Source organism: Papio anubis, chromosome 3 (genome assembly GCF_008728515.1).
Source record: "Papio anubis isolate 15944 chromosome 3, Panubis1.0, whole genome shotgun sequence".
Taxonomy (NCBI): Eukaryota; Metazoa; Chordata; class Mammalia; order Primates; family Cercopithecidae; genus Papio; species Papio anubis.
The window spans coordinates 164130188-164140244 of record NC_044978.1 but is presented as its reverse complement, the minus strand read 5'-3'; positions in this window follow the sequence as shown (position 1 = coordinate 164140244).

The window sequence follows — 10057 nt, the reverse complement described above, 5'->3', positions numbered from 1 at the left end:
TGTGCTGCACCCATCAACTCGTCAGCACCCATCAACTCGTCATTTACATCAGGTATAACTCCCAATGCAATCCCTCCCCCCTCTCCCCTCCCCATGATAGGCCCCGGTGTGTGATGTTCCCCTTCCTGAGTCCAAGTATCCTCTGTTCTTACTTCCGTGAGGTCAACTTTTTTTAGCTTCCACATGTGAGTAAGAACACACAGTGTTTAACTTTCTGTTTCTGGTTTAATTCACTTAACATAATGCCTCTCCAGTTCCATCCATTTAATCTGTCTTTTCTTATAGGATTGTAGTCATGACCCTTTGATGGGGTAGAAAAGGTGTCATACCATTCCACACCTTGTCAAAGGCAAGCTAACCTCAAAAAGTATTATTCCAAGCTATGTAAATTAACCCAAGTAGATTATTTGTCTTCCTTTTATAAAATCATTTAAATAATGGGAAATTTTTTAAAAAGCATTTTGGTAGTGTTCTCTTCTTTAAGTATAGTGCTGATCCAACAAAATGGAGTGCCAGAATTCTGTTAGTATGTTGACCCTGGCAAGACATGTTTGCCCAAAATATGCTGTTCACTTGAAATATCCCTCTTGATTTGGAAACCTGGTTTACTGTTTTCTAGTCAACGTGCTACCAATTATTTCTGAGTGAACTACAATATCATGGGTTTTCTTCACTGTGGTTATTAAATCCAGTGCCAAGCATATATCAACACATATTTCCAGAGTTGTTTCTCTCTTTGCTACATTTACTTTTATACCAGAGAAAGAGAAAGAGTAGGGGCAGTAATTTCTCCTTTTCTTCTTCTTCTCCTTCTTCTTCTCCTCCTCCTCCTCCTCCTTCTCCTTTTTCTTCTTCTTCTTCTTCCTCCTCCTCTTCCTCCTCCTCTTCTTCTTCTTCTTCTTTTCTTCTTCTTCTTCTTCTTCCTTCTTCCTTCTTCTTTTTCTTCCTTCTTCTTCTTCCTTCTTCTCCTTCTCTTTCTTCTTGGAATGGAGTGGGCTGGCACAGTGACTCATGTCTGTAATCCCAGAACTTTGGGAGGCAACTGTGGGCAGAGGACCTGAGGTCAGGAGTTGGAGACCAGCCTGGGCAATATTGTGAAACCCTATCTCTATTAAAAGTACAAAAAAAAAGTAGCTGGGCGTGGTGGTACATGCCTATAGGTCAAGCTACTCGGGAGGCTGAGGCAGGAGAATCTCTTGAACCTGGGACGTGGATGTTGCAGTGAGCTGAGATCACGCCACTGCACTCTAGCCTGGGTGACAGAGTGAGACTCAGTCTCAAAAAAAAAAAAAAAAAAAAAAGGAATGGAGTGAATAGACTTTGGCCAGGAGTGGAATTTCTGTGCTCCTTTGGTTATTGTTGGAAATAGGCCTACTGGAAAGTGGAACTACCAAGTGAATGTGTCTATAAAAAGGAATATAGAATTCTCTGATGTCCCAGCATGCTAAAACATCAAAGTAAATTTGGACAAAGCTCTTCTGGTATATGAACTCTAAGGCAGAAATATGCTCTGCCTTCTAGAATAATAATAGACTCTGTCTTCGAATGGGGAATTAAAATGCTGGAAAGAAAGATAGGACTTGGAATGAAAAAAGTTGGACTTGAGTGCTGGCTTTGCTGACTTACTACAGAGCTCCTTCAGGCAGTTCTCTGGTTCTCTTCTTCCTTTATAAATGTTGTACCTTACTAAATTACCCTTAATATCATTTCCATCTCAAAAGACTCCATGACTCTAACTGAGGACTCCTCTCCAAATTCCATGAACAGAGCCTTTTTAGTGCTATGTTTTATGATTCTGAATGAAGGTCTTCCTTTCCTTTGACACTGCAGAAAAGGGGGAGAGAGTCCTGACAAGAGACTGTGGATAGTTAACCGCGATGTCATATGGCACAAAGAACAGCTGCACTGCAAACATTTACTCTTCCAAAAAAATATATATATATATATACACACACACACACACATGCAAATAAATAAAACGATGTGCCAAAGTGCACAAAAAAAGAGTAACTAGTAGAAGGGCAAGAGCTTCTGGAATGTTAGCTTTATTTAGCCCAAAATGATTGGCAACCAGTTGTGACTTTGTTACTCAATGCATCTATGTTGCCATTCCAAACAGTTGTTGCAATTGCTCCAGAGAGAACAGTAAGCCTGTGTAGCCATTTTTCTTCTCTCTTCTAGTTGGGTGAAGAGAAATGCACATATAACCTGCTTTGAAAAATATTAGTGGTTAGAATCAGGGTCTGTTGATGGTTCTGTAGAATTTATCTACTCTCATGTGGTCTTATTGCAAGAAAAATGTTTTCCCCTTACTGATATATAATGCCTACTTATTGTACGACATTTGTAAAAACACAAATGTAAATGAAAATAAATACTGTCATAACCTCAACACCAAGACATAACCACATTTTGGAAATCTATCTTGTAAAAAGCCAAAGGGGAAAGGGTGGTAGGAAATGAATACATATGAAAATTGAGACCTGGAGAAGTAACCTTTGCTGCATCTACGGATTCTTTATACTACAGCGCACTTCCTCAGGGGCTCAGCTAAGCATTTCAGAAGACTGAAAGTGTTGTTGACATTTAAAAGCTACAGCATGGGCTTGGGATAAGGCAATTTTGTTCTCTATTTCTTAGAGAAGAAAAGAATCACAGTGCACACCAGGAAAATAATTTTGGAAACTCAGTTAATTGTGAAGGTAAGGCTGAACCAGCTTGTGGTTAAAGCTACAAAAGAAATATTGTTCACTTCCCATAAATGATTTCCCATATGTAAAGTGGGGCCGATCCTAGCAGGTGACTTCAGAGACATGGAAACATTTAACCACAGATGAATAAATCTTGCAAACACATTTTTTAAAAATGCAAAGAGTAACCTTTAAAATAAAATCTGTGGCTGTCACATTTGGAGACTGAAAGTTCAAAAAGCGGGGTTTGTTTATACCAACCACAGAAGCTAGGGATCTGTGGTTTTATTGGATTTCTCATCCCAAGAAAATATTTACACTTGGAGGAGAAGATGCATTTTTAACTATAAAAGCCATACATAGCATATTTGTGGACAATATTGCAAATAAAAATATCTTTTTTTTCCCTCGCCTGACAAAACAGACAGTTCTGCTTAAGGCATCAAAAATTTAGGTAAAATAATCACAGTTCTTTTAAATATGTGAGGCTTTTTATTTTTAGTGGCGATGTATATGGGTGGTTGCCATGAAGGAGAAAGATCTTTGGTGAGTGTCCTGCTTTCTGCTGCTACAAAATTCCAGTCGCTAGAGTTTTTGGAAGTCTAGATCTGTGTGCACGAGAAGAGAAAAGAATACCACAGAGAGAGCCAGAAAGATAAAATAGCATGGACGTAGCTCAATAGACCAGAGGCAAAATGAAATAACATTATGGTGGAAAAAAAGACAATTTGGGGAAGTGTAATAATGTTTGTCGTTTATTTTATATATATACATATTTTTAATATTTATTTATTTATTTATTTGTTTATTTATTTTTGAGATGAAGTGTCCTACTGTCATCCAGGCTGGAGTGCAGTGGTGTGATTTCAGCTCACTGCAACCTCTGCCTCCTGAGTTCAAATGATTCTCCTGTCTCAGCCTCCCAAGTAGTTGGGATTAGAGCTGCGCATCACCATGCTCGGCTAATTTTTGTATTTTTAGTAGAGTCAAGTTTTCACCATGTTGGCCAGGCTGGTCTTGGTCTCCTGACCTCAAGGGACACACCAGCCTCAGCCTCCCAAAGTGCTGGAATTACAGGCATGAGCCACTGCGCTTGGCCAACAATGTTTGTCATTTAATGATTGACAATCAAATTATTTTTAAAAACATTGATTTGGGGTCAATTGGTTTGAGGGGGAAAAAAGCCCTTCAAACTAAATATTAGCTTTATGCATGAGCATTTATGCCATAAAACAAAGTTTTCATTTTTAGTTGAAGCTTGGATGCTTCTGAGCAACAAAGGCAGAAATTTAAAAAAACCTGGCTGGGCGCAGTAGCTCATGCCTGTAATCCCAGCATTTTGGGAGGCTGAGATGGGCGGATCACAAGGTCAGGAGTTCGAGACCAGCCCGACCTATATGTCGAAACGCCATCTCTACTAAAAATACAACACTTGTCCGGACTCGGTGGCATGCGCCTGTAACCCCAGCTACTCAGGCGGCTGAGGCAGGAGAATCGCTTGAACCCAGGAGGCAGAGGTTGCAGTGAGCCAAGATCACGCGACAGCACTCCAGCCTGGGTGACAGAGTGAGACTCTGTCTCAAATATAAATAAATAAATAAATAAAATAAAACAAAAGCTGCCTTCAAGCTGGGGAAAGTGATGCAGAAGTAAGTGTGGCAACACAGAATGGTCTTTTGTCTTTCCAAAAATAACACCTGAACGCATTAGAATAGAAAGGGTCAGACCTCCTCCTGAATATCCCCTATCTCCTCCCTCATTTTTGTAGCTCAGATCGCCTCACTGAAGGATATTAGGAAAACTCCATGACAAAGCCACATAAAGAACTTCTCAAACTGTACTGTAGGGCTGAAACTTAATTGCAGCAAGTGTAGTGCGGGGAGACAAAAGTTTGCCTCTACTCCCTTAGGGTTCTGGCTGGGCCTGAGAATGAAATTGACATAAGATAGATTCACAGGAAGAAAACGTGCAGATATTTACATGTCCATGGGAGCACCCATAAGGAAACGAAGACACAGAGATGTGGCAAAACCTGAGTGCTGATATACTAGGTTGAACAAAGAATGGCAATTGTGGAAAAGTAGCTAAAATGTATAGGGAGGCTGAAGGAAGGTATGAGTTATAGCAAGATCTGTTTGTACACATTTTTCTCAGCCTTGACTGCCTGTCTCTTGTGACAAAAGTGTTTCTTCTCTCCTGGCATAAGGTAGGCATCTTTCACATGGACGCTCTCTGCTGTCTCCGGTGAAAAGAATATTTCCTTTTTCTTGGTACAGAGAGGGCAGATTGTCCTTTTCGTTTCTGCTATTTGTTAAGTGCCTTTAGATCAAAATAACTCTTATGCCAAAGTGGCATACTATGGGGTGGCACATTCTGTCACCCTTCAGGGCAAATATTGTTTGGAATATGAAAACGAGTGATGACAAGGGTTGGGTGTCTTTTGTTTGCTAGTTTGTTTTCGGTTATGATGGAATTTCAGGACAATATTATTTCAAAATATAACACCTTGACATTTGAGAAAGCAGGAGATACAGGAAAGTCACTCTCACCTTCCTCTCACCCTTCTCCCCTAAAGCAGGTCATAAAATCTGGGAAGGCCGCTCTCTGACCTTTTCCTGCACTTCTTCCCTGAAGTAGGTCATAAGGCCCTCATGTGAGGCGCACCCTTCCAATACCAAGAGAGAGAAAAAAAATCTTTGTCTCAGAAGACTCAGGAACACAGCGAAAAATATGAACAGACAGAATTTGCTAATCTTCCCCTAGTTTATGACCATCCTATCACACCCTGTTGTCAGCTGGCTTATTTTAGCTGTTGTATTCCTAGGAAAAGAATCCCTGTTTAACCCAGGTTATACTCTCTTAAGAATCATCTGAAAGCCAAGCTACTGCTTTGCGTAAATAGCAAGATCCTACTTATGACTATTTTTGATAAGGTACCAACTGTGGGCCTGACATTATGCTCAGGGATTCTCATGTATCATCTCATTTAATCCCCGCAACGATCTTGTGAATTAGGAGTGATGATCACTGTTTTACAGACATAAACACCTTGGTTTAGGATGGTCGAGGAATGCGCCCAAGCTTAAGTCATACCTAGAAACCAACCAAACTGTGCCTTATGTCTGGCTTGTCAGTTGATACCCAAGTCTATGCCCCTACCCCTCATTATTCTAGAAAAGAAGTGTCACCTGTAATTTGAAAATACTAACTCAATATTCAAATCACTTTCCCAACTAAAAAATGATCAATCCTTCTTTCATGGTTTGAAACTTATGCAGTTTCTACCCACTTTTGCACAATCTTCAGGTCCTTCGAAAAGTTGTTCTTGGTGTTACGTTTTGAGTTTGTAATTGAAGTTGGCAACAGAGTAAATCTGCCATCATCAAGCTACTTTGCCATGATAAGAAACTAGAACTTTTTTTTTTATCCCGGTTACAATGTCTTTGTGTTTTCTCTTTTCGTTGGTGTGTGCAATGTCTGTCTTTTCAATGAACTGCTAATCACATGAGAGGTGTGCCATAAAACAAAGCTTTCAAGGTAGTCTGTGCTTGTCACAAGCTCTCTCCCACTGACTTTGACTACCACTGCATATTTTATGACCCTCACCTTGATTTCGAGAAGAATACAAATATATGGCTTGTGCTGTGTGAATTTTGATTATTGTATGTGGGCATTACAATGCACAAAATCATTAGTCAGAATGCAAACACATACAACACACATGAAATGAGAATGTAATAATCTTTTATAATCACTTAAAATAAGCAGATTATATGGTAGCTCCAAATGTTATGGAAATGAAACGTTAAGTTCAGGGCTGTTGTTGTGCCATGTACCATTGGGCAATTCAGAGTGAGTGTGAGTGAATGTGAGTTCAGTACAATGTTGTCTTACAGAAGATGGAGAGGAGAGACTTTCTGTTGGGTGCAGAGCCAGGGAGATGCCCCTCACCATCGGAACACCACACTGGATGGATGGAGCTGCACATCAGCTGCACTAAGATTCCATTTTTGTGAGGAAGTCCTCTGAGGAGCATCCTTGTCTGCTCCCTGAGCCTAAATCCCGATTTCACTTCAGTCAGTGCTCTCGGAGGCTTCCTTTCCCCATTAATGACCTCACAGACACAACAGAGCAAGGCAACATCCCATAGTTTTTGGAATATTCTTCCCTCTGCCTCTCCATTTCGTTTCTCTACTCTGAATCTATAAGGTATTGGGAGGAGGCATTACCTCTAGGAAAACTAGAGGTAACTGTCTACTTACTCTTAGATTCTTCCTCAAATAACAAGGAGTAAAAATGGGATGCTATTAAAACAAAGCTGGGGAACTTCAATTAGTAGATTGTAAGAGGACTTAAATGTGGACCATATGTTCAGGGGCTAACTGGGTTGGCTTGGTTCACCGTCATCTTCCTAGAGTTTAGTATGGTGCCTGGCTCATAGTACATTCTCTATATATTTTTGGTGAATGAATTGATGAGAAAAAAAGACCCAATGAGACTTTAACTCTTAGCTTGCCTAATTAAGGCAATCCCTACTCTCAGAGAAGTTATGAATTAATGAGGAAGACAAGCAACTAAACAAAGGTTTAAAACAAAATGTTACATGAATGTTATGCAAAGAGGCATAAAAGGGACAACGGAAACACAGTGCTGGGGGACCTGGCTTGTCCTGGAGAATGTGTTCTTAAAAAAGTAACTTTGAACCAGTCAATAGCCAAGAAAAGGGAGGGAAAATTTCCAGACAAGGAAACATTATTTGTGAAGAATCAGCCCCAAGAAAGAGCATGGATCATAGTAGATTTGAAAAGCTGAAAAATATTAAATACGTTTATGAGAGGAACATTGATGTTCATGTAAATAGAAAGAGACAGGAAACTGCTCATGCAGGTCTTGCTGATACCAAGAAGTTTGAACTTCAGGGCCAGAGGCAATCACTGAACAATTTGTGTTTTGGAAAGGACTCAGGCTGCAGGAGAGTATATTGGATGTGAACGAAACTGGAAGTTGGGAGCCTATTTAAACCTTTCCAGCCCTGAAGGGATTTCTTTTGACTCTGATAAGAGAAGAGGCCACAGAAATGAAGGTAAATTGACATACACAAGACATGTCAAGGAATCAGAGTCCACAGTGTTTGTAAGGGGGCGGCAGGTGGCAGGAAGCAGGAGGAGGATAAATGAAGGGTTCAGATGGCATCCAGGTGTGGCAGCAGTCTTTAATTATGGACCCAAGAGAGAAAGGTCTGGGCAGGTTCTCCCAGTTCTAAAGCTGTGCTGGCTTTCCAATCTAGTTGATCTAAAATAATTTTACTATCACCAAAATTGCTCTGTTTGACTCTGTTTTAATACTTTATTTGGCTTGATTTCATTCTTTTATGCTTCCTTTCCAGATCATGGGCTTCCAGTGCATTGCTTCATTTACCGTGGGAGGAAAGTGCTTTTGAAGCTCCAAATCCAATCCCTGAAGCAAGATTAATAAACAAAGATCTTCTCCAGTGTGCAAATCCTCATGGGACTTAGGTGGATTAGCTACAGCCTAGACCGGAGGCATGTGGCACACCTGTGCATTGCCACATATAGTTCAGAAATAACACCAGTTCATGTCTATAACAAGGCCTTTGAACTTGAGTATTCTCTTTCTGGTGTTCAATGCTGGAGCTGCAGTGAGAGCCTGCCGTTCCCCAAATTTTGCCCCTGAGGCGCCTTACTTGTCTCACCATAATCTAGTTCATTTGAACACTTCTCCAAATACACTGTAGGAATACAACGGAGTTAGCTTGTTTCAAGGGAGAGTTTTTTATTGGGAAGATGACCTAATTGGCTAAATTCAAGTTTGTGGAAACAACATATCTGAGGAATCCGAATCAGATCGATGAAATAGACAGTTTCTAGCAACTGTACTGTGAATAACGTCCTGAAAGATGCTGCTGCTGGAACTCGATTCCACAGCTATGGGCGTTTGTTGGAAGGCACCCAAAAGGGATTCCAAGGGCCCTGCCTCTACTGACTGCCATTTATTCTTAAAGCACTAGGCTCAACAGTTGAGCTTTGTGTGGTATTGAGTGGGTTTTGTGATTACTTGTTTGCCATTGTTAGTGTCAGCCTGTCAACACCTTGAAGGGCAGAGCATTTTTTGTTTGTTTTGAAAATTACTCAATAGCAAATCCTTAATTATACAGCAGTATGGCTTTTTGAAAGGTTGAGTGATGCACTGCTGTTGTTTTAGATTTCTTTCAGGCTAAATCTTATGGGGTGTATAGCCTTCAATAACTAAATGCATATAATGCAGTTGAATCCCACTTGAGCCTGCCATTAATTATCTCACATATATCTTCATTTTCAGCCTAGTGATGTGGGCCAGCATTCAAAACAGCTAGAAAAAATATCCAGTAAAGGTTTTGAAGTTCCTGTATATGGATGGATTTATGATACATAGACACATGTGAACCATACGCACATACATGCATGTATGCACACATCTACTTTGACATCTACATCTGCATAATACCACATGCATGGATAGATGTAACACATGCACATATAAATGTGTCACACACATCTTTACACATATATGCACACTTGCATGTTTATTGTATTTGAATTTTTTGGTTGCAAGTAACAAGAAACCAAACTCAAATACACCTAAACCATAAAAGGAATCCATAAGTTCGCAAAGGTTATTTCATTCCCTCTTTCCCCTATATCCCAAGGTTGATCCTCTTTATGTTTATGAAATGACTGCTAAAAACCTCCATATTGAGGTGTAGCGGGAAGAGTATGTCTTTTTGGATAGCTTCTTTGGAAAAGTGAGGAAGCTTTTTTCTCAGAAATCTTAACAGACCTTCTCTCATTTTTTCTTGTTGGAATTGGGTTTCAAGCCCATCACTAATTTAATCCCTGTAACCAGTGAGATGAAATATGAAGATGGCCTTAAATGAATCCCTGGAGCTGATGGGTTATTATGTGGGACCCAGGGTCAGATTTTCCAGAAACATTTAGGCTGCATAGGGTAAAAGGCAGATACCCAATGGAAAATCAAACTCTGTTACCAAGAGGTAGATTGCCCGAATCCTGGGTGGCTCATGTTCATAAATGTGCCTACCCCGGCTCCTGCACATGTGCACACACACAACACGGCTGTTAGAATTTCCACAACCAAAGATTCCCTTTGTTACTGAATTACTTTCTGCACCTCGTGTTTTGACAGATTCTGTCTACTAAGAAACTGAGAGCAATATGATCACTAATTCATTTTCGCATTTTCATGCCTGAGAAGCTGGTATTACCACAATGAGTTTATGTAATTCCAGCCAATATTAAAGCAATACAATTGATGTTTTAGGTAGCCTGGGAGACCTTATAGGAAGTAAA